General features: G+C 57.1%; 1 protein-coding gene across 1 annotated transcript in view; it reads right to left on the bottom strand.

Moving 5' to 3' along the window:
* Positions 1-26820, bottom strand: part of PAX7 (paired box 7) — a 143531-nt gene that overhangs the window by 44898 nt on the left and 71813 nt on the right. The gene's annotated exons all lie outside the window — the stretch shown is intronic.

The raw sequence follows: 26820 nt of genomic DNA, 5'->3' as shown, positions 1-26820 counted from the left end.
TGCAATAGTGTCCCGTCTCCACCCGTTCTTAACCCAATTGCTTCAAATGTTGGTTCCGTGAATAGGCCAAGGGTCCTCCCACAAGGGACAACCTCCCCACCCCCACCCCCACCCCCAATAACCTCATGCAGCCTCTTCGATGTCACCTGGAGGTGAGGGAAAGGCATCCAGGCAGAGGGGCGAGCGCGTGCAAAGGCCTGGTGTGTCAAAGGGCACAAGGGGTCGTGTTCCCATGGGGCAGTGCCCTTCCACCTGCGTGCCCCCCCTCCGTCCTGCTGCCTTGGCCACTGGACAGTCATGCCTGCTTTTGATCGGTCACTGCCAGGCTGTCCCTGATTGTGACAATAAGGGAACCACAGGCAAGGGAGCCCTCCCTTCATCGTGGCCGGCCTCGTTCCTGAAGGCAGAGACTGGGGTTGAATACATCCCCCTCATCCACCCTTTCCCGACTGCCTGTCAACCCATCACTGAGAGGCGGCCACGGGGGGCACAGCTGGCAGCCGGGCACCTTCCCCAGCACGTCTGGGGCTCAGAGCCAAAGACAACTAATCGCAAGGATTCGTTTCCTGAAACTCACTGCGTAGCCTCAGTTTTCTGACAGTGGTGAGGAGAGGGAGCCCTCGGGGCCTCGGAAGGAGGTGCAGGGCGTGGCAGGCAGGCAGGGAGGAGGCCCACCGCTGGTGAACAGGGCACCGGACTCCCCCCTCCAGTGGGGACCCAGGAGCTGAGTGAGGAGGACCGGTGGCCCTGTCCTCGGAGACCCCCAGTCTGACTCAGTCTCAGTTCCGTCCAGAGCCACGCTGTCCAGCAACGCCGCGATGGGGGATGCTCGGACCTGCGTGCTTCCACGTGGTGGTATCGGCCGCGCTGGACGAGCACTGGACGCGTGTCTAGTGCAACCGAAGAACTGAATGTTTCCTGTTATTTCACTTCCGTTCACATTTACGCAGCCAGGTGTGGCTGGTGGCTACACACAGGACAGTACACATTTAACACTGCTGTTCTCTCTTTCTAACAAGGAGAGGACCCGCCTCTAGTAGAATTAGCAACATTGTTTTCATGGTTCCCACCGATGTACAGGGCATGATACTCACTTTCCAATCACGAGAGCATTCGTTTCCTTGAATTCCGTTTTTTAAGGTGTTTTCGTATAAAGTAAATTTTTAAGGAAATAGTAGAACAGGCCCTGGGGCTGTACCCAAAAGCATGAATGCAGTTAGCAACTGACCGGCCGCGGGATGCGTTCAAGGTGCTTCCGACACTGCCCTGCCCAGCCTCAGTGCCCACGCGGGCCCCGTGCGCATCCAATGCCCTGGCCCTCCAAACTCCGGGCAGCTTTCTAGACTCACCGTGGAGTCTGAGTCTCCTTCCTCCTCATCTCCCTGCTCCTCCCACCCCTTGTTCAGCACAGATCTGGGGTCTCCGGGGGCCCAGAGAGCTGCCCAGACCAAAACCAGACTGGGGAAGGCAAAGGAGGGCCCTCAGGCCTCTGTTGGTTGAAAGGCTCCTCTAGGATGTTGACGGTTGCCATAACAACTTCCTGGCTGCTGAGTGGAGAGAGCAAGGCTCTGTCCCACTAGCCAGAGATGGAGAGAGGCCGAAGGGACCTGGACTGTGTGACTCCAGGCCTCCGCCCTGGCCCAGCCCAGGGAAGACAGCCCTCTTGGTCTGTGCCAGCTCCACAGCCGGGCTGGGCTACTGGTGCTTTTACAAAGAGGGGAAAAGGCTCAGAGAGGTTCAGTAACTTGATGGAGGCCACACAGCCAGTAAGTCCATGCTCACTCCTGGAGAAGGAAGGGGAAGAAGGATAGATTGGGAGGATTTGGGGGGCCGTCTGGGGCAGCTCTGGTCTAGTCAGGAGTCCTGGTCTGGGAGGCCTGACACCCGGATGCTGGGCTCTGTCTCCCCCTCACTGTGTGGCCTGGGATCAGTGGCCTCCCCGCTGGACCCCGGTTTTCCCAGTTGTGAAAATGAAGAGGATGATACACGCCCGCGGGCCCCACGGGGCTGCTGGGAGAATGGAATGAAAGAAGACTGCGGGGATCATCGGGAGCCGTAGCGGGGCACGCACATGAAGGATGCTGCTGCTGATGGTGATGGTGATGATGATTGCAGAAAGGGTAGAGGGTGGGTGCAGGACCAAAGCAGCCTGAGAGAGGGGGGCTCCCTCACAAAGAGCCCTGATGCCACCCCCCGCCCTTGCTTCAGTTTCCCCAATGATGCTCTCCCCGCCTCTGGAACCCATTAGTCTCAGAGTTAAATTAATCAACAGGATTAGGTGGACTTGGCCACAGAGAGGCCCCGATGGCTGGGGCTGAGTCCTCCACGCAGCGAAAGCCCGGGCAGCTGGCACAGGGAGGGGCTGTGGGCGAGGGGACATGGGAGCGCATTCATTAAACGGAAGCTGCACAGAGGCGGGCAGGGGAGCAGCGTCCTGGCCAGCTGCAGCCCTGTCTCCTGCCTCCAGCAGCTGTGCGACGGGAAGATTCGTGGAGGCGGGACAGGCTGGTGCTGGAGATAGGGCCCCCTCCCCCCGCCCCCCCGAGAGAGAGGGATATGGTGAGGGACCCTCCTGGGTTCCCGGGTCCTCTCTCTGCTTAGGGATGTGGGGAGTCCCATACAGAGCAAGGAAGAAAACCAGCCCCACCGTGGGGCCCTCCCAACCTTTTCGGGGGGAAACAGCCTCTGTCTTAGGAAGCTCCCCATCTGATGGGAGAGCTATCAGTTACCCCCCACCTCCCCGTTCTGGGATGTTCCCAGTCCGATGAAGGAAACCCAGCCCCCAGGTGAATCGGGGCCAGGGCAGGTGTGAAACATGTGACCCACAGAACAGCCCAGGAGGGAGTGAGGGACGGGTGGCGGGGGAGAGGGGGACCCTAAGGGTGGGTAGGATGAGGTCTGCTCAGGCAGAGGCCAGCCCAGGCCAGGCTGCTGGAAGTGGGGAGCATATGGCTGGGGCAGCCCCACAGCCCCCACCCCAGCCTCCCCCCTCCTCTGGAGACCACCAGCTTGCACAGCCACTGACCCCGGAAGCCTCGATACACCAGCGAGGCCCCACCACACGCGCCCTCCTGCCCGTGTCCGACGCACCCTGCCTCTCCACATGGTACCGTCCAGCTCTCGGCCTCCTACGATGACCGAGCCAGGCCGTCCCCACGCTCCAGCTTCTGAACCGGAGCTTCCTCTGCTTGGCACGTCTCCCCACCACCAGGAGCCGCCTGCTCAGCCAGCAGAGCCCAGCTCTTGGGTGCCCCCGGCACGACTTCCTGGGCCCGTCAGGCTGGTTTCGGCGCCAATACTCGGGGCTCTCCAAGCTCATTGGGAGACACCAAACTCGCCTTCTCTGGGTGTCTGGGCCCCACTGCACCAGGAGCCCCGTGACTGCAACAGGGGCGGTGCCCGCACACAGCAGGTGCTCAATAAAGGCTTCTCGGATGAAGAGGGCTTCGAAGGATGATGGCAAAGTTTCTTTGAAATAGTCCTGCCTCAAGGCAACAGTGAGCACCGTAAGCTTCTGCGCGCATCCTACAGTGCACAAGCCTTTCACTGACCTGACACGGTTTGTCCCCTGAGCCCCGGAGGGCCAGGCCAGCAGGAGTAGCCCCATTTTCCAGACACTCGGTGGAATCCCAGGGGAGTGGGCCTGGGTGGGAAACCCAGGGCTCAGGACTCCCAGCCCAGCGACAGTCGACTTCGTGCAGTGAATTCCCGGGGATGGAGGATTCCGTTTCTGATCATGGAAACCAACCCAGGTGGCTGTTCTCCATCCCCGCCCCCCAAGCCTTCCCTGCTCTCCCTTTGCCCAAGGAAAAGCCTGGAAATGAGACGGTCACAGTTTCTGGACCTGCAGGAGGGAGTGGACCCATCTCCAAATCCTCGTCAGAAATTCTGGACCGGCAATGGCCTTACAGTGTGAGGTCCTTCTCTCAGACCCCCCACCCCCATAGACACCCTCCCACCCCGTTCCTGCGCTCCCGTCCCTGCCGCCTCCCACCCCAGCCTTTATTACAGTTTAACACAGGCCGGCTCGAGCTGCGGCAGAGGAGCGAATCACATAATAGTTGATATGCGTTTTAATCAAGTAATTCGGGCAGAGCCGGGAGCTGGCGAGTGCGGACCGGGCGTCCCTGAATACCAAACAGGCCTGGGCGCAGGTCTCGGCAAATGGAAAAGTCATTTACAGCTCAGCTGGGGGCCCGGACAGCCAGGGCCAGGCGGCGCCCTCCCGTGCACCCCTCCCTGGAACCGCTCAGCTGTAACCGGCGTGTGGTGCGTGCATCTAGGTAATGTCTGCAGGAGCCCACCCCCACCTCACCCGCACACAGGGCTGGGCGACAGGGACCAGACAGAGAGGTGGGGCTCGAACCCCAAGACAGACCTCCTGGAAGCGACCTCCTCCTGGCCACCCCCTCTGCCTGAACTTCTCCTGGGTGCCCATCTCGGCCCCGCCACCCAGCACCCACAGGGCAGACCTGGCACTCCTCCTAACACCCCTCACCTCTCCCCTCACACCTCACATGCAACCAGCCCAGAGCCAAAGCCAGGAGATTCAGGGGCCCTGTGAGCCCCCAACCTACCCCACACCCCACCCTCCCTGGACGCCAGCAACCCCAGCGACTGCAGGCCTTTGCAGAGGCTGGGTCCTCCGCCTGGAGCCCCTCCCCAGCCCCCCATGGCCTGCCTTTTCCAGGGGGGCTGGGCCACGCAGAGGGGGAATTGAAAAGCACAGGCTCCTGGCACAGCTGGCCTGGTTCTGTGGATTCCACGTGTAAGACATGGACAATAGTAGGGCCCCATGCACCCGCCTTGCTTTGCATTTCTCCACAGTCCATGTCGCAATCTCACGCGCTAAATACTCTACTCCACTGTTTGTCCCCAGCTCCCTGCCCCCCACTGTCCCCAGAGCGCACGCTCCATGCGGGGTGGGTGTTTTCGTCTTCTTTGTTCGCTGCTGACTCTCCAGTGTTGGGCACAAAGTGGGCGCTCAAGTACTTGCGGGATGAATGAATGAGTGGACGCATGAGGAGGTGAAAGCACACGGAACAGTGCCAGGGACACGCGTGTGTGTTACATGCCGTTTCGGAGGCTCCCACTCCTGGAGACCCTATGAATGAATGACGTCCACAATGTCCCGCCCCTGCTCGGCTCCTGGGCACTCGGGCCTGTGGCTTGTCTTACGAAAACCCACCTCATGTTTGGTTTCCCACCTCTCCTGCCGCCTTCCATGCTTCCCAGCATTATTTCTCCTGAGGCGCCCGGCGCAGGACAGCCTCCGTGTTGTCGTTTCTGCCTCCAGACATGTTCCGGGGCTTACTGTGCTCTGGGACCCATCTGTCCATCTTTCTGGCGGTCCAGGGTGTCCGGAGAGCTCTCCTCCAACACCAGGCCTCAGACGAATCTGTTCTTTCCTACTGGCCTTCATCACTGCCCAGCTTCCACATCCACGTGTAGTAATCAGGCATGTGGAATGCTGGGGCGTGGCTGACCTCAGCCGTGGTCTCCAGCGACACATCTCTGCTCTTGGTGACCGTTCCGAACTCTGCCATGGCTGCCCTTCCCCGTCTCAGCCTTCCGATTCCTTGGCTTTTCCGTGACTCCTCACCCTTTCCGACTCAGCTGGGCATCACCCCTCCCGGACAGCGTCCTCGTCTATCTGGGTGTGAGGTGCCCACGTTGCCGGGACTCAGCAAAACTGTCTGCATTTAATGCACTGCAGGCCTGCTCTCACGAGGCCTCCTGGGGGATGCGAGGCCCGGAAGGTGGGAACCCAAATAGGTCCTATCTACCTTCAAATCCTATGCGACTCCTCAGGCCCTGAGATGCGTCAGCTGGCCCAACTTCACTCTCCCAACTCAAGGAGAGGAGGGAGGGGGGAAAGTGCGCTTAGGAAGCTTGCAACCGAAATTTGACAAAACTGTCCCTTCTCTGGGAAGCCCCCATCTAACCCATCAGGCTGTTTCTTCCCCCCTCCCGCCCCCCCCTTTTTTTTTTACTCTGAACCTGATCATGGCTTCGGTACCAACAGCACAATGCGGTTCTCAGCCACTAGAGGGCGCGCCCCCCCCCCCTTTTTTTTACTCTGAACCTGATCATGGCTTCAGTACCAACAGCACAATGCGGTTCTCAGCCACTGGAGGGCGCTCTTTCTACATGCCTCCCAGGAAGGGGCAGATCTAGGAAGGAGGAAGTAGTACTGCTTGACATGGTACCATGTGGTTGCCTTGCCGGCATTCAGAGCCATGCTTTCTCACAGGGGATCCGGAGCTTTTCTGCATGAAACTGTGAACCAAGCACAAGCCACCAATGGGCGAGGAGCGAGGGCTTGTAGGGGGCTGGAACCCTAGGAGGCAAAGGCATCAGAGAAGACTTACTGGGAGCCGAGTCCCAAACTGAGGGTCACCTGCCCTTAAGGCAAGGAGTGAAGATGAAGATGCCATGCGGACCCTTCCAACTCAGTCTCCTGAACCTGTTGGTGTCCTAGGCAACAGGTTAGCAATGTGGAGTTTGGAAGGGGCAGCAGCTGTGGATGGGGGAGGGCAGGAGGCGGGGCAGGTAGGCAGGCGCCTGAGAGGCCGGAGCAAGCCCACCATCAGAGGGGCTCAGCTCATTGTCCCCTTTCACACTCTCCCTGTGACTTTAAGACAACCCTGAAAACAATCAGTTTTCTTTGACTTCTTCAGTGGGCAACGGGCAGAGCTCTCTCTGCCAGCTCCCGAAAGGGGGCTTGCCACGGGGTCTGTCTTACAGAGCATGGCCGAGGCCACTGCAGGCAGACACTGGGGGGAGGTGGGAAGAGAAGCTGTGGGGTCAGATGGACCTGGGATTCCTGTGAATTCTGGATCTGCCTCCTAAGAGCTATAGATGCTAGACGTGCTTTTCAACTCCCAAGACTCATTCTATTTCTAAACTGGGGATGAATGCATGAATGAATGAATGAATGAATGCATGAATGAATACCCCTTTGCCATCCCTTCCTTACTCTACCATGGTGGGGGCTCTGCACCACCCCAGCCACGCCCACAGCCCCCACATCCCATCCCATCTCCAGGGAAAGCCATTCCAGGTGCAAATGGTGCCCGTGGGAGGAGAGGGTGCCGGAGTCTCAGGTAAGTGCTGCAGCTGGTACACAAATGCTGGCAGGTGCTAAGGGCCCCAGAGGGAGACAGACGCTCAGGAAGCTGGGCCTGGGGAGGCCTGGGGAGGCTTTAAAACCAGCGAAGGGGAAAGAGCAGCAGCTGGGGTCCCGTGGCCAGATGAAGCTGCCGGGCATGGCCAGGAAAAGGCAACCCGGCCACCCGTCAGCACCCCACAAAGGCAGAGTGAAAGGACCATATGCCTGAGAAGTCAAGCCTGCCGGACCCTCCTTCGCCCCTCCCCTTCCCGCCCCGCCCCCATTGGTGTTGGAGCGCTGGGGGTGGGGGGGGGGGGGGGGGGGGGGGTGCAGCCAGTTGGAAAGTTGTCAAAGGAGGGATGAAAAGTGGCCTCAGGACCCCAGCCCCTGCCTCCCTCTGTCCATCGAACCCCCTGCCTCTGGGCTCAGTTCTTAAACCAGGGGCTCCCAGTACCCCGAAGCCAGGGCTATGTGATCACACACAGTCTCCTACAGCAGGACTGGGCGTAAAGGCTACAGAGAATGAACAAAAATAGCTGTGCACGAACTTGGAGCTTCCACGTGCCTTTCCTGTAGCAAGTCCTGGTTTCCCACTACAACCCTAAGAGGTAAGGACCGTTATTAGTGAATGTTATTATCAGCCCATTTTACAGATGAGGAGACTGAGGCTCAAAGGGGTAACTAGTTCAATGACAGAGTGCCAGTGAGACCCCCACAACTGGCCCAGAGGCCCCTCTTCACCAGGTGGCACTTGTGAGCCTGGTCCTCAAGGTCCCCCTCGTGCTGGGCCCACACGTGCCTGTCCCTGCAGGGCACTTTTGGGCCGTCTACCACTGTGGCCTGGGGTGGTGCCCTCACACTGTTTCCTACTGTCTCCCTCCCTCACTCTTCAAATCCGGGCTCGAGGGCCACCGAGTCCATAAAGTTCTCCAGGACTGTCATGGCCAGAGAGCTCTCCGTGAATCCCTGTGGCACCTGCCACCTGTGCCATCGTCTCGGCCCCTGGCACCGACCCCTGCTGGACTGGCAACGAACTTTCAGTGCGGCTCTTCTGTTTCCCAAATACACCCTATTGCCCCGTTTGTAAAAGGGTCATCTGAACTTCTTGAGTGTGGGAACTCGGTTTCCCCCATCAAACCGGGGACGCCCTGCGTAGAGATGGCGGCTTCGCACTGAGGCTGGGAGTTGCCTGAGGCTGGAAACTGTGTTCCTTCTGTTATGACTGGGTGCTACCCCAGGGCAGGGTGACTGGGAACAGCTCTCTGGTAATCATTCTAGAAGCTGCTGAGAACAGTTCTAACCGGAAGTGCAGCCACCAGGTAAACAAAGAGACCGTGGCCCCTGCTGTCACAGACATGTTGGGGCTCAAGCTTCCCCAAAGTCGTGTCGGAACTGCATGGATTTCTCTCCCTCGGGCTCACTCCCCTCCATGCAATTCCCACCCACCCCACCTCCATCTTTGTTTAAAAAGGAAACTCCGAAACCTGACGTCGTGTTGCAGGTCATGGTGCACAGAGGAGCGTGGCCCAACTGGTAGCTACTGAGCTCCTGCGGGCACCCCACAGACCCCCACTGACAAAAGCTCCAGCAGTGACATTTCACCACCACAGAAGCTAGTGGAGAGCTCAGACCCTGCCCCTTTGATTTATTTATTTTTTTAAATATATCTTTATTGCAGCGGTTCTCAACCTGTGCGCCGTGACCCCTTTGGGGGTCGATCGACTCTTTCACAGGGGTCGCCTAAGACCATCCTGCATATCAGATATTTACATTATGATTCATAACATTAGCAACATTACAGTTATGAAGTAGCAACGAAAATAATTTTATGGTTGGGCTGAAACTTGGCTCTGGCTGTGCTGGAGTTTCTCTTAACAGAGGGAAAAATTTCTTAATTCTATTACATACCTGTCAGATGTCCATGTTTTGGGGGAAAATGGCAAAGATGGAAATGACTGTGATAAAGTATTTTTTATTATTGATTTCAGAGAGGAAGAGAGGGGGAGAGATAGAAACATCAATGATCGTAAAGAATCATTGATTGGCTGCCTCCTGCACCCCACACCAGAGATCAAGCCTCCAACCCAGACATGTGCCCGGACTGGGAATTGAACTGTGACCTCATGGTTCATAGGTCAACGCTCCACCACTGAGCCACGCCGGCCAGGCTGATCCTGCCCCTTTTAGAGAGAACCACTCTCCTAAAGGTGGCAGAGCTGCGGGCTGATCCAGAGCAGCTACGAAAGTCAAGATGATCACGGGAAAAGCAAGGGGCACGTCCTGCCACCGGGTGAGGGGCTTTCACAGAGGCCGGCCTCCCTCCTTAGAAGCAAAAGCTTTACCTGGCAGCACATGGAGCAGAGCAGTCTTCCCTCCCCAGACCAAGGCCAAAGCCATCAGCTGGTCACTGCAGAAGTGCCCCCCAAACCAGCCACAGGCCCCCAGCCCACCCACCCCCAAGGCCCCCAGCCAGATGACAGGACTATTACCTTGCCCGGAGGAGGGTCCCCAGGGAGCCTGGGGGCTGGCTGGAAAGACTAGGGGGCTCGTGATTTACACCCTGAAGTTTGTCTGACTTTGCCTTCAACTTGCTGTGTGACCCTTGGCAAGTCTAAGCCCTCTCTGGGCCCCCAAAACAAGAGGTCCTCCTGGATCTCTAAGAGTAACCCTGAGAAGGAGGCCTGGGTTGTAGCCGATTCATTCATTACTTCACACTGCAGAGCCCGGGATGGTTCCCGGCACACAGTGGGGCTTCAGGAAATGCCTGCTGCTGGAGGAAAGAACGATTGGTCCACGTGGGCAGTGAGGGGCTCCAGAGGGGACTGGGTTCTACTGTGGGGACTGCAGGACACCCTGTGATCATCTGATTCCTGGGGGGCAAGAGGGGTGGATTTTATTGCCCTCAGATCCTGCCTGGGGCCAAGCCTGCTGCCCAGTAGTCTCCAGGCCCTTCTTCTTCTCTCAGGGGAAGGGGGTGGGGAAACTTAACTCTCCCCTCCGCACCCCTCCCCCTGGGCCAGTCACAGCCCCTTGTGTCCCAGGCTGGTCGCTGGGCAGCCAGAGGCCTTTCATGGTGCATTCTCCCGCTGCCCCCTCCCCACCCTCTCTCCCCAGCAACCCCATCCCGTCGTGCCCCCATCAATCTACCGCAGCCTGGCCGCTGCAGCTGGCCTGGCGGGGCCGTTCCCAGGCAGAGCAGGTCCGCAGTGGAAGGTGGTGGAAAAATGTGGACAAATTTCTGATTTGCAACACGCTGGGAAAGGGTTTATTGCCATTGTTTGAGGACGAATGTATAAATAAAGCCGGGCGCAGGCTGCAGGGGGAGGCTGATGAAAGGCAGAAAACGAGAAATTTTATGGCCCTAAGGAGCGTACTCTAATGGTGATTTTTGAGGCACTGGACCATGGTCGTTACTTAGCCAAATGATCGCTGTGAAGCTGGGCAAGGCGGCTTATTTCTTAATTACTGTTACGTATTATGTCAGGCCGACGCGCAGCCCTGGAAAACCCGGGTCCTGAAGCACGTACCGGCGGGAGCCAGGTCCGGTGCCGATGCCCGTGGGCCCATGGAGGCATCACCCGCACCCACCAAGGGCAGGGGTGCCCCTGGGGCTGCTGTCCTCTCCCCCTGCCCAGGTGCCTGCCCCCAGAGAAACTGGCATGAGGCGAAGAACCAAAGAAAAACTCCAACTCGGGGCCACACCTTCAAGACAGGAATGCGTCCACTCAGCACGTAGTGCTGGACACGAGTAGGTGCTGAACTAGCTGGGCTGACAGAGCAGAGAACGAAATGGACGTGATGCCCACCTTCAAGAGATATCTGCAAAGAGCATGTGGGGCTCCCTGGCTGTGAGTCTCTGTGCAGAGTGACTCAGAGGGCAGGACAGAGATGGAAGGAGGCGGCTGTGCGGTCGGAAGGGGGCAGGGGGACAAGAGGGATGGCTCTGGGCCAGGTACACGGCCTCGGGGAGCCTCTGAGATATTGGACTTGGTCCCCTTTGGGTCTGATATCTGACGGTTCTGTGACTCTGAGAAGCTCTGATTCTCTTGCTCCCGGAGCTGGTGAGGTTGAGTTTTCAAGGCTGCTCAGCACTTGCCCTGTTGAACACGTTCGTCAACTTGCACAGGGTGGCTTCTGTCCGGTAACCAGTGACAAGAGGAAGAAGGGGTGGCAGGCAGGTCTACTGTGTCCCGGGAGCTGAGGCATCGTGTCTTCCCACGGCGTCCTCGCCATCGTCTCAGGGCCGGTGCTCTGTGTGAGCGCTCGGAGAGCTGTGCAGACCTGCTCAAATGCTCAGGGCAGAGCCTCCCTTCAAACCCGGGGCGGGTTCGGCGCCAAAGCCACGGAGTGCGTTTTAAAAGGAAACCAAGTGTCCTGCCTGGCATCTTTAGGGCATCAGAATCCCCTGGAGGGCATGTCGAACACAGATGGCCGGGCCCCTGATGCAGAAGGTGGAGTCTAAGAAGTTGATTTCCAGCAAGTTCCCCAGTGAGGCTGCTGCCGCCACTGCTGGCCCAGGGGACCGGACCCCAGTTTGAGAACCACTGTGCTACAGAACTCTGGGGAAAAAATCGCAAGAGCTAAAAAAGAAAAGCATCCTGCTTTGTGGAAGGAGAAAACCATGCAACTTCTTTGCAATCATCAGAATGGGAGTTGAGAGCCTGAAAGAGGGTGCCTAGCCCTCAGCCCCCAGGGCTCCAAAACTCTGGGTCAATTTCACACTGGAGGGTGGGGTGCGGGGAGAGGTGCTCAGCCCAAGGTGTGTGCAGCCAGGGGCAAGCTTGGCAGGTGAACTCCTGCTGCCTGCCATGGTGGCTGCATCGGCGGATGCTCCATAGACCACAGCCCAGGATGCCTGGAGCCCTGACCAAGACCCAACCTACCCCTTGACCCGCCCCAGCCTCCGAACCCACCTACTTACACCGCTTCTCTCCACCTGGCTCTTACCTAAGTCCTCTTTCCTTCCCTCCCTCTGCCCCCACCTTCCCCTTTGAATTCAGCCATCAGATTAGCAAGGGCAAGAGTGGTCACAGTCTCAGGAGAGTGGCCTTTAAAAGGCTGAAGTCAGGGACCACGCCTGACACCTGCCTCCTCCATGGCCCACCTCCCAGCCTCCCAGCCTGAATAATTCGGATGGGGCAGTATTTCCTCTCCAGGAGGATGAGGAATTGTAACCGTGTTGTTCATTGCTTTATTCCCAAGGCCCAGAAGAGCACTTGTCCATGGGAAGAACTCCACACATTTATTGAACGAACGAATGAACGAACAAATGCACATTTAAGAATGAATGCATCGCCCCTCCTGCATGCCCAGACCTATGCACCAACTTGCAATGTTCCGACAGATGCCAACGACGGTTTGCTCTCCAAACCCGTGCGTAAGTGTGCTGGGCTCATCCTGCACGACCATCTCATTAAAGATGTATTTATGCAACGCCAGACACCTGGCCCAGGCTGAACGCCGCGGCTAGCCAGCTGAACAGTTCCAAGAGGTCCGGCGGATCAGCGTCTGCAAACCCACACCGGGTACTCCACTCAATCCCCCAGCCTGTACCCAGATGTTTGGTCCACTGGAAGGCGGACCAAATGCAAATGCGGCGTCTCAACGCTGCCTGCACAGCCGCCCCACTGCCCGGGGAGTCCCCCCCCCGCCCCCCCCCGGCCGAGAGCATCTCACTGCAGACCCCGACATCTTTGGGAACGGGTTGCTGGAGGGAGCCAGTTTTTAAAGGAGTTAAAATTCAATTTGATCCTGCTGCTTACGCCTTTTCTCATCTGATGTGTTTTTGATAAAAAATGTTTTTTGATCAATAAAAATAAAATCTGTTACTCGCACCCTGGGGCAATTATTGCTCTGGGCCCAGTTTGCTGAATCTTGAAAAAATAATGTGATTTTCCCCCAACTGTGGCCAGCCAGAGCTGTTACATTAAACAGCAGGGAGGGGGTGGGATCTGAAAACACACTAGTTCTCAAAGGACAAAAGCATGCTTTTCGATATCTGGGGGTGGGAAAAACAGTCTCATTTAAGGCGCTGAGGGTGCGGGGTGGGGCTTCCCAGTTCAGAAGAACAACTGGTCCTCTGGGGAGAGAAAATGGAGCATCGGTGATGCGCTTCCCCCGTGCCAGGTACTGTGCTCGGCAGGCATAACGGGCACTCACAGAGCCCAGACCCGGCGGGCAGGCTTTACCGACATTAAACCAGCTCTTAGGATGGGACTCAGAGAGGGCAATGACTTACCCAAGGCCACACAGCTCTATGTGGCTGGGCCAGGACTTGAACTGGAGTCTGAAACCACATACAGACCCCGTTTGCCCCCCCTTTCCTGCCCCCCGCCCCCGTCTCCCTTTCTTTAAGTGAGGACAGCAGAAAGGCCTTGGAAACTGCCCAACGTTCACCCGCCAATGCTTCTTTTTCTACCCCCCTTTGCCTCCTTCCTCCTCTCCCTCTGATGCCTGGGCTGCATTTGGTGGGAGGGGAAGCAGCATTGGAGATATGGATGGGTGTGGGGGATGCTGGGTCCTGTGCTTGGGGAGGTCAGCGTGGAGGGACACACGTTCCTGCCAGCCCTGGTCCTGCCAGTGTGCCGGGCGTGCACGGGTGCTCACGATTCCGGACATCCGCTCTCTGTTACGTATTTCTAAGCAAAATCATCCATCTCTTAGTAAAATAATCTTTTTAAAAAATATATTTTTATTGATTTTAGAGAAGAAGGGAGAGGGAGAGAGAGAGAGAAACATCAATGATGAGAGAGAATCATCGATCGGCTGCCTCCTGCACGCCCCCCACTGGGGATCGAGCCCGCCATCCGGGCATGTGCCCTGACCGGGAATCGAACGGTGACTTTTTGGTTCATAGGTCCATGCTCAACCACTGAGCCACGCCGGCCGGCTGGGCTAAAATAATCTTAAGTATCCTGCAAGAGGCCGGGTGGGGGGAGGAGGATGGATGGCTTGGTGGCCTCAGACAGAGGCTGAGCTAGAAGGGTGATCCGGGGAGGCTAGGGCAGTGGTTGGCAAACTCATTAGTCAACAGAGCCAAATATCAACAGTACTTCTTCAAAATAGACTTGCCCAGGCCGAAAACCGACTTCTGCGCATGGGCCACGAAGTTTCAATCGCACTGTACGTGCGCCCGCACGTGGTATTTTGTGGAAGAGCCACACTCAAGGGGCCAAAGAACCGCATGTGGCTCTCGAGCCGCAGTTTGCCGACCATGGGGGATCTGGTGGCAGAGGGTCGGTGGGGCAAGAGAGGGGAGATGGTAAGGGAGGTTCTGAAAGCGAAGGGGACAACCAGGGGTCCCGGAATGCAGACAGTGTAGGTGTTGCACGTGTGGAAGCTGGTCGCCGGGTGGAGAAGAAAGAGCAGAAATCAACGCGCATCGAGCACCCAGTGGGAGTCAAGCTCTGGCTACACATTCCTTCATCTCATCCTGTCAACTACGCCAACCACGAGGTGCACAAGTCCCATTTTCAACTGAAGAAACGGAAGCTTAGGTTCACCACCAACTCCAAGACATCAGGCAGAGCCGAGACTCAGGATCTGAACCCAAGCCCGCTGAGCCTTGCACCATGCTGGGAGGGAACTCCTCCCCAAAGCCCCACTCTACCCTCCCCGCCCTCCTCCCCAGCCCACGGGGCCTCCCTGCCCCAGGCTCCAGCTCCCACCCACTCACGGCCCGGCCGCCTGCCCGCTAATTAGATTCCCCTGGAAATAAGAGTGCGTTGTACAGTTCCGCTAAAGGCAAACTGATTTTACAACGTCTTTTCTTTCCTCCTCTTTAATAACTCGCAATGTCTCAAGGAGGTTTTACTTAGGCCTGCACCCTGGAAAATTATTCTGTCTCTCGTTTTTCTCTTGAGGAAAATTGAAACTGGATTTCTTCCTCCATCACCGGCCCCCTCTCTTGGCTTGTCTTGGGCCCGGAATATTGTAGTGCATTCCCAAACTGCCTCCCTGGCCCTTTTCTACCTCGAGAGCAAGCCCCCCCCCCCCACCCCGCCTTCCTGCCCCACAGCTCAGAAAGGCTGGCGCCCGACTGGTCGGGGAACAGTTCGGAGTCTTGCAAAGTTAGCAGAGCGGGCGGGTGGAGGCGAGCGGCATGCGGTGGGGTGCGGAACAGTTTGTGATGCTTTGAGGTGCTTTTGCCTCCAGAGAACTGGACTGGCTCCAGCACTTTTGAGGTAGGAGTGGGGTTAGTGTGGGGCCTTTGGTCCCATCGGGTTCCCGTTACGTGTCGGGCGGTAAATTATAAACAAATGCCTCCCATCTCCATTTCTGAAGGCATCTCCAGCCCCGCCTTCGCCCTCCACATTTTCAGGGTACATCCCCTTAAGTGGTGCCTCATGGGACAGGGAGCCAGGTGGGTGGCGTCTCGCAGGCCTGGGCTGTCATCTAAAGAGCCCGCAGCCCCCACCGCCGTCTAGCACCGCCCTCCAGGGCCTGGAGCCAGACCAGAGATGCCATGTGCTGGACAGATGAATGGACAGACAGACGGGGGCCCTAGGGAAGTGTGGGTCTGGGCTCCAGGTCACAGGTTTCATAAATTAGGGTTTAGAGCTCTGGCCCCAGGAGAAGCAAGAGGGTGGAGAAGGAGGCCTGGCCTAGGGCCGGGCTGCGGTGTGGCTGACATGCCCACAGCCACGGGCTAAGAGGGCGGGGAGGGTGCAGCAGGTCCCGGGGCCTGGCACTCAGGGTGTATGGGACAGAGTTCCCTTGGCACCTGAGCAGGGCAACCCCAGCCTGTCCCTTCCCTCCCCCCACTCCTCAGCTCCTGCCCCCTCTGCTCCCGTGATGGGGCTTGGAGAGCGGAGACCCAGCCACACCTGTGCCCATCACTGATCCTACACCACCTGGGACCATGCGCCAGGCGCCAAGGGCTGGGCTCTTACTATCCCATGTAATCCTGGCACCAGCTCCACCTGCTAGCACCTATTACCCCCACTTTACAGACAGGGCTCTGGGAGCAGGGAAACCATTACCACGATCGCCCCAGCTACCGGAAGTGCTTCCTGTGCCAGGTACTGCTGAGGGCCTTTTGGGGATTAGCTCACTAACCGATGCTGCAATTATCACTCCATCTGCAGACGAGGAAACCGGGGCTCGGAGAGGCAGCGCCTGGGGCCTGGAGCAGGCACAGCGCCCTGCGCCCTGCGTAGGACATTCCCCAGATGGACTTGGTCTCTAACGTCCGAGACCTTTTCAAACTGGGAGCAGCCTGAGAGATCACTCCTCCCAACTCATTGTCCTACAGGTTAGTAAACTGAGCCCAGAGAGGGCATGTGACTAGCCAGGATCACACAGCAGATTCGAGGGAGAGTTGGGGCTGGTGTCAGGCTCCCTCTCTGGTCCCAGAGAGCTGCAGACACTCTCAGGGCATGTCAGCAAAGAGGGGTGGGGGGGTGGCGACAGCAGGTCTCTGCAGACAGGGACCCCCTGAAGGTGTTGCCTGTGTGGCCGCGGTTTTGAGGCCATGGGCTCGGGACCCAGGCTCTGCAGCTCTACAGATGCCCTGGGTTCCTCCTGGGCCTCCCCTGCCAGCCTGGCAGCAATGCCACTGGCTGTCACCAGGCTCAGGTGCTCCAGACCTGGGAGTGGGGAGGAGAGGGAGACTGAGGCCAAGCACCAGGAACCAAGTGGTGTCTGGCCAGGCTGGGTGTGCAGAGGCATCGTGCCTTCGTCCCCATGTCGAACTACAGGCTCCCAGCGAGATGGCTTTTGACACCAGAAACCGGGAGGTTTGGATCCTGGGTGGCCTCGGGTTGGTCACTTCGCCTCTCTGAGCCCCAGGATCTAGGAGGCAGGTAGGTGCTCAGGCAAAGCAAGTGTCTGAGGAAAGGGAGGCAAAGGAGAGCCCCCTGGCCCTGGCCCCTGAGCCCTCCAGGGGCCTCCCAGGAAAACCGACACAGGCGCTTGCCACATCCTCCTGGGCCCTAACTTGTCGCAGGGAGAAACCTGAGGAAGCCGGCGGCCTGGGAGGGACTTGGCTACAGCTGAGTCATGTTTGCCGAAGGTTCCCTACGACGTGTCCAAACAAGACCCAGCCAGGGCTCTCCTCCAGGGCCTGCCCCGACCCAGGACCAAGGCCACCCTCCTCCTGGGGGACGATGTGCCCGTCCAGGAGTCGGTCCAGAGAAAAGCGTACGTAAATGAACGCAAAACACCTGGCAAGGAGCAGGCCTCCGCGAATGGGAGCCATTATTACTTTAACAAGCATTTGACGAGCACCTACCAGGTACCAAGCCTTCCTCACAGGCCCCCCTTCTCATCTGACTGTTCTGATGGTCCCTGGTTTTTGCAGGTGAGGACCTTGAAGCTGGGAGGGCACGGCTCAGGCATCCCTGTGACTGGACCATCCGCAGCTCTGACTCATGGGCCAGGGGTTCGAAACCTCAGGGAGCTTTAAAAAAAAAGGCTGCTCCCCGTTCTGATGTAATGGTCGGGGGTGCAGCGTGGGCACTGAGATTTTTAAAAGCTGCCCACGGTGACTCTCCTGTGTAGCCAGGGATGGGAACCACTGCCCCAGAGTTACCAGATTTGCCCTGAATTTTCCCATCTCCTCTTCAGCTCCCGAGGCTGCCTGGTTAAAAGATGGGCGTGGGGGGAGGATCATGGAGATCGCAGAGAGAGGGGGAGAACTGGGAGCAGGGGAGGGGGCATGTGTCCCATTGGCCTTGGCTGGGGGAAGAGAAGGGCAAAGATGGGACCCTCCCCATCTCCAGGTGCTGGTTGGGCTGGCTCAGGGGTAGGGGTCCCAGCTGAGGCTGACAGGTGGGCAGGAGCTCCTGGGACTGGGCTGGGGAGGTCATTTACACGCCCCCCCACCCCCCGCTGCCTCTACCACCTTCTCAGAGTACATAGCTCCCCATCCCAGCGACTGCCTCCTGACCGCCAGGACCTCATGACTTGTAGAGACTAAGGGGTGTGCATTTCCTTACGCAGAATCTTAGTCCTCAAACTGCATCCTCCAGCATCCATCCCCCCGCTGGGATTCGTCTTCGTGGGCTCCATTGTTAGTGAGGGCTGGCTTCCTGGGGCTGCTGCAAAGTCAGGGATGTGTGCAGACCGAGCATCCTCCCTTCCCCTGGGACTCCCCTGATGCAGGTGAAGCCCACACACCTGTCCTTTCTGTGGGTGTTATTAACCCCCTCCCCCCATTTTACAGGTGAGAACAGCCACACACACAGCCCACACGCCAGCTGCTGCAGGGTCAGGACTCGCCTCGGCACCTCACTTAGCTGCTGAGCCGGAGTAAGACGTTTAGGTCCCGTCATCTTTGGATCGGCACCTCGAGGAAATGAAGTCAGGCCCAAGGAAGACCTGCCAACCGCAGCATCCTGAGCCGCCAGGGGAACCACAGGCGGTAGCAGGTCTCAGGGTCTTCCTGACCCCTGTGCCCTAAGCTCATCCCCGGAGCCAAGCTCCCAGACGCCCCCGCCACCACACCGCCTGAATCTTCCCCAGGTGAGTCGGAGGGGAAATTCAATCCAGTTTGCTTTTCTCTGAACTTGCCAAAAGCTTGTTTGCTCTGAGAGGCCCTCGAGGCCTTGGCTCCCCTGGTTTCAAAGAATTGACTTTCAAAGCCGGTCTTCAGGTGGAACGCTGCCACGCACCGCGGATGAACCCCCAGGACCCTGCCAGGCACTGAATGGGGAGATGTCTGAGCTCCAGCCCCCACCCACCCCGGAGCCGCCCCCACAGTCCTGGGCTGGCTAGAGTTGACTCAGATGGGGCTGGGATGGTCAGGGCAGCCCCCTCGCACCCTCGAGGACAGGCTGGGCAGCTACTAGAGGGAATGTGGCTCTTGCAGGTGTGTTCACCTGGGCCATTCGTCCCTCTGGGGCTTGAGACAGAGCGTACCCCCCACAACCCACACACTTCTCTGGAGAACCCGGAGGGAGGTCCCCACAGGCCAGCAGGTGCCCAGGGTCTCCCCTCTGTCACGTGGAGGACAGGCCTGAGGTTTGGAGTTGGCCTTCCACCCTGGACTGCAGAGCCGGGTTTTTCCCTCCAAATTATGCAAGGTGGGGCAAAAGCAGGTTTACAGTTCTTTCCATGGAAAATACAATAATCTATAATAATAAAAGTGTAATATGCTAATTAGACCAGAGGTCCTTCCGGATAACCTTCCAGACGAAGCCAGGGCTGCGAGGGCCGAGCCCCTTGCGTGAATTTCGTGCATCGGGCCTCTAGTTAATAAATAATAATGTAAAAACAAACCACTTCACAAACTCACAACTGTAAACCTACTTTTGCCCACCCATATGTTATTATTTTTTAAAGTATGTTTTTATTGATTTTTTTAGAGAGAGAAAGGAAGGGAGAGGGAGAGAGAGAAACATTGATCAGCTGTACGCACCCCGGCCAAGGATTGAGCCCACAACCTGGGCATGTGCCCTGACCAGGAATCAAACCAACCACCTTTTGGTGGGTGGGGCGATGTTCAACCAACTGAGCCACACCAGCCAGAGCATGTGTTATTCTTTTGAGTTGAATTGTCACCATCTCTGGGGAGAGGAGATGCAAATAACCACCTCCTTTCTTTTATAGGAAACGTCACCATTTCTGCAGCTGAAACACCACCGAGCCGGCCCAAGCCCAGGTCTGTCTAGCTCCAGGCACAAGACACCTCCTTCCTTCTGTGTAGACCAGAGACCAGTGACGGGCACGGTGGGCCACAGCTGTGCTGCCCAGGCCACTGCGGTGGAGAGCAGAGCCAATCACAGCCCCCTCAGGCTGTCCTGATCATAAAAACAAGCAGCCACCCACATTGACCAAGCACCGTAACCAGGCTCTCTGCGAAGCCTGTGGCATCTGACCCACGCAACTGCTGTCTACGTATAACAGACGCCACATTGCACGTGAGATAACTGAGGCCCAGAGACAGGAGGTGGTTTCCCCAAGGACACACAGCAGTTCGGACTGGAGTTCGGATCCAGCTGACTCCAGAGCCTGGAAGCTTAGCCACCACCCTATGCCATGTTTGAATCACTGGAACCAAAGGGTGGCATCTCAGGCTGGGCCTTGTCAAAAGGTGGCATGTTCCCAGGGAAAGGAAATGCATTGTGCTATTTCCCCTAAGGACCTGGGGTTCGCCTGTCATATGTCTAGGGAAACAGCACGTGTCTAGGGGGATGGTCCCAGAATGAGAAGCTCCTGGCCTCCCCTTCCTCATCTACAAAATTGGAACAGAGCCTGACCAGCGTGGCTCAGTGGTTGAGCATCGACCCATGCACCGAGAGGTCACTGGTTCGATGCCCGGTCAGGGTACATGCCCAGGTTTCAGGCTTGATCCCTGGTAGGGGGCGGGCAGGAGGCAGCCGATTGATGTTGATGCTTCTCTCTCATCGATGCTTCTCTCTCTCCCTTCCTCTCTCTAAAAATCAATTAAAACCTATCTTTTTTTAAAAATATATTTTTATGGATTTTTTTACAGAGAGGAAGGGAGAGGGATAGAGAGCCAGAAACTTCGATGAGAGAGAAACATCGATCAGCTGCCTCCTGCACACCCCCCACTGGGGATGTGCCCGCAACCAAGGTACGTGCCCTTGACCGGAATCGAACCTGGGACGCTTCAGTCTGCAGGCTGATGCTCTATCCACTGAGCCAAACTGGTTAGGGCTAAAACCTATCTTTAAAAAGTAAAATAAAATGGGAACAGAGAACTAAGTGGTCCCAAAGCTCTTCCCCACCCAGGTCTGACACCCCATCACTCACTGTGTGACTCTGAGCTACTGATGTCCACCTGTAGGCCTCAGTTTCCCCCCGTGCAAAACCCACGAGGGGTCACCAGGCTACTTCACTGAGAGTGTGCGGCTCACAGCCTTGGAAGAGCTGTATAAACTGTGAAGTGCTGGCCAAATGCGAAGCCTCTGATAGCTTCGCCAAAGGACTCCCAGCGTGGCCGCCTCGCCCCCGTCCCTGGGAGCCGCTTGTCCACGCCCTCCCCCACCGCAGACTTGGTCTTGCCTTTTCCAGGTCACCAGCTCCCCGTTTGTTATGCCTCCTGGCCTCCTCCGGGCTGGCAGGCTCTCCACAGCGGGGAAGGGAAGACCCAGATGTGGCTACAGACCCTGTGGGGCCAGAAGAGAGGTCACCGCTGCCTCCGAGGAAGGAGATCGTCTTTCCAGCAAGATGGAAGCTGTCCGGGCCCTGTCACCAATTAGCTGTGTGACCCTGGGCAAGTCACTTAACCTCTCTGGGACCTCTGCCCCTCCATCTGTGAAAGTGAGAGGGTCAGACTGGATGCTTCCAGACCTGACATGTGAGGAGGGTCTGATGTAAGAGCAGCTTTTTGGGGGCTAAATCCCAACCTTAGTACAACGATCTGGTGTGAGTTTCAGGATCCTAGATTGGGAAAGGGCATCATAGCCTGGGGGTCCCGCTGCCTAATGCCGGTGGCTGAGGGGCGGGCTCCTAGATTGGGAAAGGGCATCATAGCCTGGGGGTCCCACTGCACTAAGCCTCCCTTTCTTCTCCGTCTCTCTCAGCAGGAGGGACAAGGTACTCTGGAGCTGGCCTTTAGCTCCAAGGCCATGGAGAAGCCACGGAACGCTTCCTGGCCAGCCTGGAGAAGGCCAGCCCTGCAGGTAACTGAGCAGGTGTATTTCAGGATGGGGCCCATTCCTCCGCACACCCCTGAGTCCTCCAGATTCCAATTCCAGCTCAGCTAGGTTCCAGCAGGAGGCCTGACGTAACCTTCTACTTCTCTGGTCCTCGGTCTTACCATCTGTAAAGTAGACACAGCGGGCTCCTCGAGTTAACGGGTGAAAGTGACCGGCACACGGCCAGGCACATCAGTTATCACCTGTCGGATCGACAGTGACAAAACCACCGATCAAACCCACAGCTGGTGAGCATCAGGGAGGAAGTGGCCTCTCGCTCCCGCCTCTAGAAAACAACGCCCTGATACACTAACTCTTCACGTCTAGACCGTGCCTGTCACACAAGCCCTTAGCTCAAAACAAGCGGACGGATGGACGTGCACACTGCCCTTCCGGGAAACACCCAGAAGGTCAGACTCCCGTATTATGCACAGTATTTAACTCTGGGGGTGGGAGGGAGGCGATGGCGAACTTTTTACTTTCTATACTCCTCCAGCGTTTGACCTTCCTTCCCTACAAAAAAACAGGTCGTTCTTGTGTAATGAACCAATAATAAAGTCCGGCTGGTGTGGCTCAGTAGTTGAGCATTGACCTATGAACCAGGAGGTCACGGTTCGATTCCTGGTCAAGGCACATGCCCGGGTTGCGGGCTCCATCCCCAGTAGTGGGTGTGCAGGAGGCAGCTAATGGATGATTCTCATCATTGATGTTTCTATCTCTCTCTCCCTCTCCCTTCCTCTCTCTGAAATCAATAACAAAATATATTTTTTTTAAAAAAGAACTAACGCCCTGGCCGGTTTGGCTCAGTAGATAGAGCGTCAGCCTGAGGACTGAAGGGTCCTGGGTTCGAGTCTGGTCAAGGGCACATGCCAGGGTTGTGGGCTCCATCCCCTGTAGGGGGCGTGCAGGAGGCAGCCAATCAATGATCCTCTCTCATCATTGATGTTTCTCTCTCCCTCTCTCTTCCTCTCTGAAATCAATAAAAATATATTTAAAAAACAACAACAAACTAATAAAATGTTTTTGGATGTTAGAAACCAGGTGTGTTTTTTTCTAATTCCAAGCAGAATTCTGACCTGAAGCGGCCGCCTCTCTCACAGAGCAAGAGAATCAGTGAGTGAATGAATAAATGAATGACCTACAGAAGAAATGAAGGCGCCAACTCAACTGCAGGACTTCACAAAGGTTACCTCACGTTATCACCTCACTGAATGTCACCTAGCGCGAATGTCAAGGTCACGGGCAGGGTCATCATCTTTTGAAGACAATCACAGAAGCCCAGAGAGGACACGGGCAGCTTGGCCAAGTCCCAGGTCACACCCTTCAGAAGTGCTCGCCTGAGGCTTTGGGTGATCAAAGCCCAAACTCATAGAAAAGAGGCTGCTGCCCTGCCCCCCGCCCCCCAGCACCCACCTGTCCCCAGGGAATACCTCTGAGGACACAGGTGCAGGCGGAGACCAGGCTGAGCTTGACCAGGGACCAAGAAATAAATACCAGGGACCAAGAAATAAATGCTGCCGCTCCCTGTGCTCCAGGCGGCTGGCTCCCACCCCTCCCTGGAAATGTTCTTTGATTTCAAAACAGGCCGGAGTGTAAAACCAATAAAGCGTCCTGTGCCCATAAACAAACAGACAGCCGTTAACCTCCCCCTCCCAGCACCCCCGCCCCCCACCTGACACTCGAAGGCGCAGTCGGAGGGCGGGGCTGAGCGGCATTGTCCCGGTAATTAATTGCGGTACTAAGGAGCTGCCCCGAGCTTCAAAGGCCAGGCTGAGCCTGGGAGCAGGAGCCCTGGCCCCTGTGCAGCCAGAAGCAGCATGGGCACCCTCACTCTGAGGGCCTACTGTGCGCAGCAGGCACGGCCGGCCCCGGGCACTTGGCGCTTTCCAACAGTGTGAGGTGGGGGTCATTCACTCTACTTCACGGGTGAGAAGACTGAGGCGCAGAGAGCCTGTTTCTTGCCTGAGGTTACAGAGCAAGGGAAAAAGCTCAGCTAACCCAGAATGCAGCCCCGTAGAAACTTCCAGAAGATCTGGCAGGAGAGCCTCGGCTTTCCCATCAAGAAGATGGGAGGACTGAGGTCAGTGCAAGAGAGGTGGACACACCACGCAGGTCTAGGTGGGCAGTGGTAGTGGTGGGAGCAGAGATCAGAAGAAGTTTCTGTAAAGATGCCCGGGAAATGTGTTTGCAAAATTGAAGAGAAACTCATTCCCATCTCATGGCCCTCAGAGCCTGTCCCCCATCCCCAGCGGGAAATGTGTTTGCAAAATTGAAGAGAAACTCATTTCCATCTCATGGCCCTCAGAGCCTGTCCCCCACCCCCAGCACCTCTCGCACTGAATTGGGGGGGGGGGCATCTGGTTGCCTGTCTCCTACGGAGGCCCTGGGGGCAGGGACTCTCCGGTGTTGTTCTCTGCTTCACCCAGCACCTGGCATTTAGTTAGTGCTCGACAAAGACTCATTGATGGACAGACACCAGAGTGCCAGCCATTTAAATCCTCAATCATCTCCCCATTCTGCCCCCTGATTTAGCACATTTTCCGTTCCATGTTCCCCTCTAGGACTGTTGAGCTCTTACGACTGGGCTCCTGGGAGCTGCACTCACCCACACTGTTTCACCAAATACTTAAGAAAATCCTATGAGGACAGTAAGTTTAGCTCCATTTTACAGGTGAGAAAACTGAGGGTCAGAGAGAGAAAATACCTTCTTATTTGAGGGGAAGGCTGCCCACTTTTTCCCCCCTAACTCTTTCCACCTCCTGAGCATCTTCCCCTTACCCCACCTCCCCCATCCACCCTCCTTGGCCACGTGCACGTGCTCACAGTCCAGGACGGGGGTGGGGGGTGGGGGCCTCTGAGCCCTTCTGTTTTTTCGCTCAGGATTCCTGAGCCCACGGAGCCCGCTTGTTTATAGCTCTGTTGCCTTGGTCCCAGCTCAGGTCACCTCTCTGGGGCGAGTGGGAGCTTTTGAACGTGTTAAATACAGGTTACTGGGGTCAGGGGTCACAGGCCTTCCTTGGGGGAAGTTCGCCTAGAATCATCCATGACATAGCGACCCTTATCCTGGGGGAAGGAGGGAGAGGCAGATTTCTTAAATGATGATGATTCTTCAGCCACCTCCCACGCCCCACCCCCTCCCAGGTCTCTGGATAGATTCAGCATCTGGCCTTCCCGTTGTGTTTCCTCTAACTGTCCTTAAGCCAGAAAAGAATGAGGGGTCTGGGGGCAAGCAGAGCAGAAACACAGGGAAGAATCAAGCATTTGCTGGAGGCCCGCTTTGTTCATTTCCTCTGTTTCACAAGTGGGGTAATGACCCCCCTAAAACCACCCAGCCGCAAGTGGCCAAGATAGGACTGGAACTCGGGTTGCTCTAAAGCAAAGGGCCCAGCTCCGTCAGCCAAATATGAATCTGGGTCCTCCCCATGGAGGCTTCATGGGGGGAAGGGCGCCCCAGGTCCCCTGGGAGCCCGCCCCTCTCAGCCACCCAGCACAGAGCACAGATGTCCCCAGTGTAGGGCTGCGCAAGCACAGGGCGCACCAGGCTCGTCAATGTCCTTTTGCAGCCCCTCCTCCTCCCTTCGCACCCAGCCTGTTACTGCCCCTCTGTTTGGTGATGACATACCTGGAGGGGTGAGCAGAGACTTGCCCCTGCACCCCAGGGAGGAGGGGGACCGACCGTCCCAGTTGCCTAAGACGGGGGGTTTTCTGGGACGTGGGACTCTCAGTGTTAAAACTAGGACAGTCCCAGTCTGTCCCCGCAGGGAGGGAAGGCAGGATGCAGAGGCCAGACTCCTACCTCCTAGACAGGAGGGCGCGAGCCATTTCCTTCTACCTGCTACTTGCCTAACCCCCTCCCTTCCCCTCACCATTGCTCTCCCCAGGGAAGAACCAGCTGGGAGGGGGAGCATGAGGCAAACACCCTCCTGGCCTGGCTGCCAGGGAAGCAGTTCAGAAGGTGAAGGTCAGCGATATGGGTCTGAATACCCATATTACAGATGGGGTGACTGAGGCACAGAGGATAAGAAAATGGCCCATGATCATTAGGGACACTTCCTTCAGGCCCCTCCAGTCCCAAAGGAAGACAGGAGTCCGATGGGGAGAGAGGGAGAAGGGGAGGGGGAAGGCGAGGGGGAGGGGCCAGTCTCGATCCTCAGCAGAGGCCTAGCTATCCCTCTGGGCTATATGGCTCAGGTGTCCCGGGAAAGTTCTAGATTTAGAAAGACATACTGAGCACCTACTCTTCATGCAGCATTGTCCTGGCACAGAGTACGATGCAGTTAACTAGTCCTCACCCTCTAAGAAAGCCCCCAGCCGGCACAAGAGAGGGAAGCAAGAAAAAACTCACCAGGGCAATGACTCCGCAGGGCACACACACTCATATGCTGCACATGCATGCACATGCTATACATGCATACACACTCACACACATGCACGTGCACACACACTTGCCCACTCACACATGTGCACACACACACTCTGCATTCGATTCAGAGGGACCTGGGGTTCCCTCCTGCCCCCTCCCCCCTCCCTTGCACTGGCTTATCTGAGCCCGGCGCCTCTCCTTCTGCAGTGACTGTCAAGAAAGGATTCTCCCACAGTCACTTCACCACCCAGCGCCCCAGCCAGAGCTCCCACAACCTCGCTGGGTCCTGCGTTCTGGGGTGCAGGCCTATTCAGAAGCCAGCCGTGTAATGGGATGGGGTGGGGATTGACTTTTAGCCTCAACCGGGTCCTGAGTGCAGCAGCTGAGGAGCAGGGTGAGGCTCCAGGCAGCCAGGCCTGGAGACACAGCCCTGCTCCCAGCTTCCCTGAGAAAGAGAAAGACACTTCTTTCTGGGCCGGCTTTGCCATCTACACCTTGGGGGAAATAACACCTACCCATGTGACAGCCCACATAAGCGATGGCACACCTAGGTTCCTATGGAAGCCCGAGGACACAGTACATGTTCCATACGGTGCTGACTGTGACGAGGGCAGACGGGAAGACATGATATTACAGAGGCATGAACCCCTCTCGCCTCCTGAAACACCCACCTTGGGGTCCCTTCAAAGGCACAAGCAGGCTGTGCTGGGCAACATATGGCTGCAGGAACACTGGGGGAGGGG

Source organism: Myotis brandtii, unplaced genomic scaffold (genome assembly GCF_000412655.1).
Source record: "Myotis brandtii unplaced genomic scaffold, ASM41265v1 scaffold754, whole genome shotgun sequence".
NCBI lineage: Eukaryota > Metazoa > Chordata > Mammalia > Chiroptera > Vespertilionidae > Myotis > Myotis brandtii.
The sequence above is the reverse complement of the archived record's forward strand: the minus strand, read 5'-3'. Positions and strand labels throughout refer to the sequence as shown.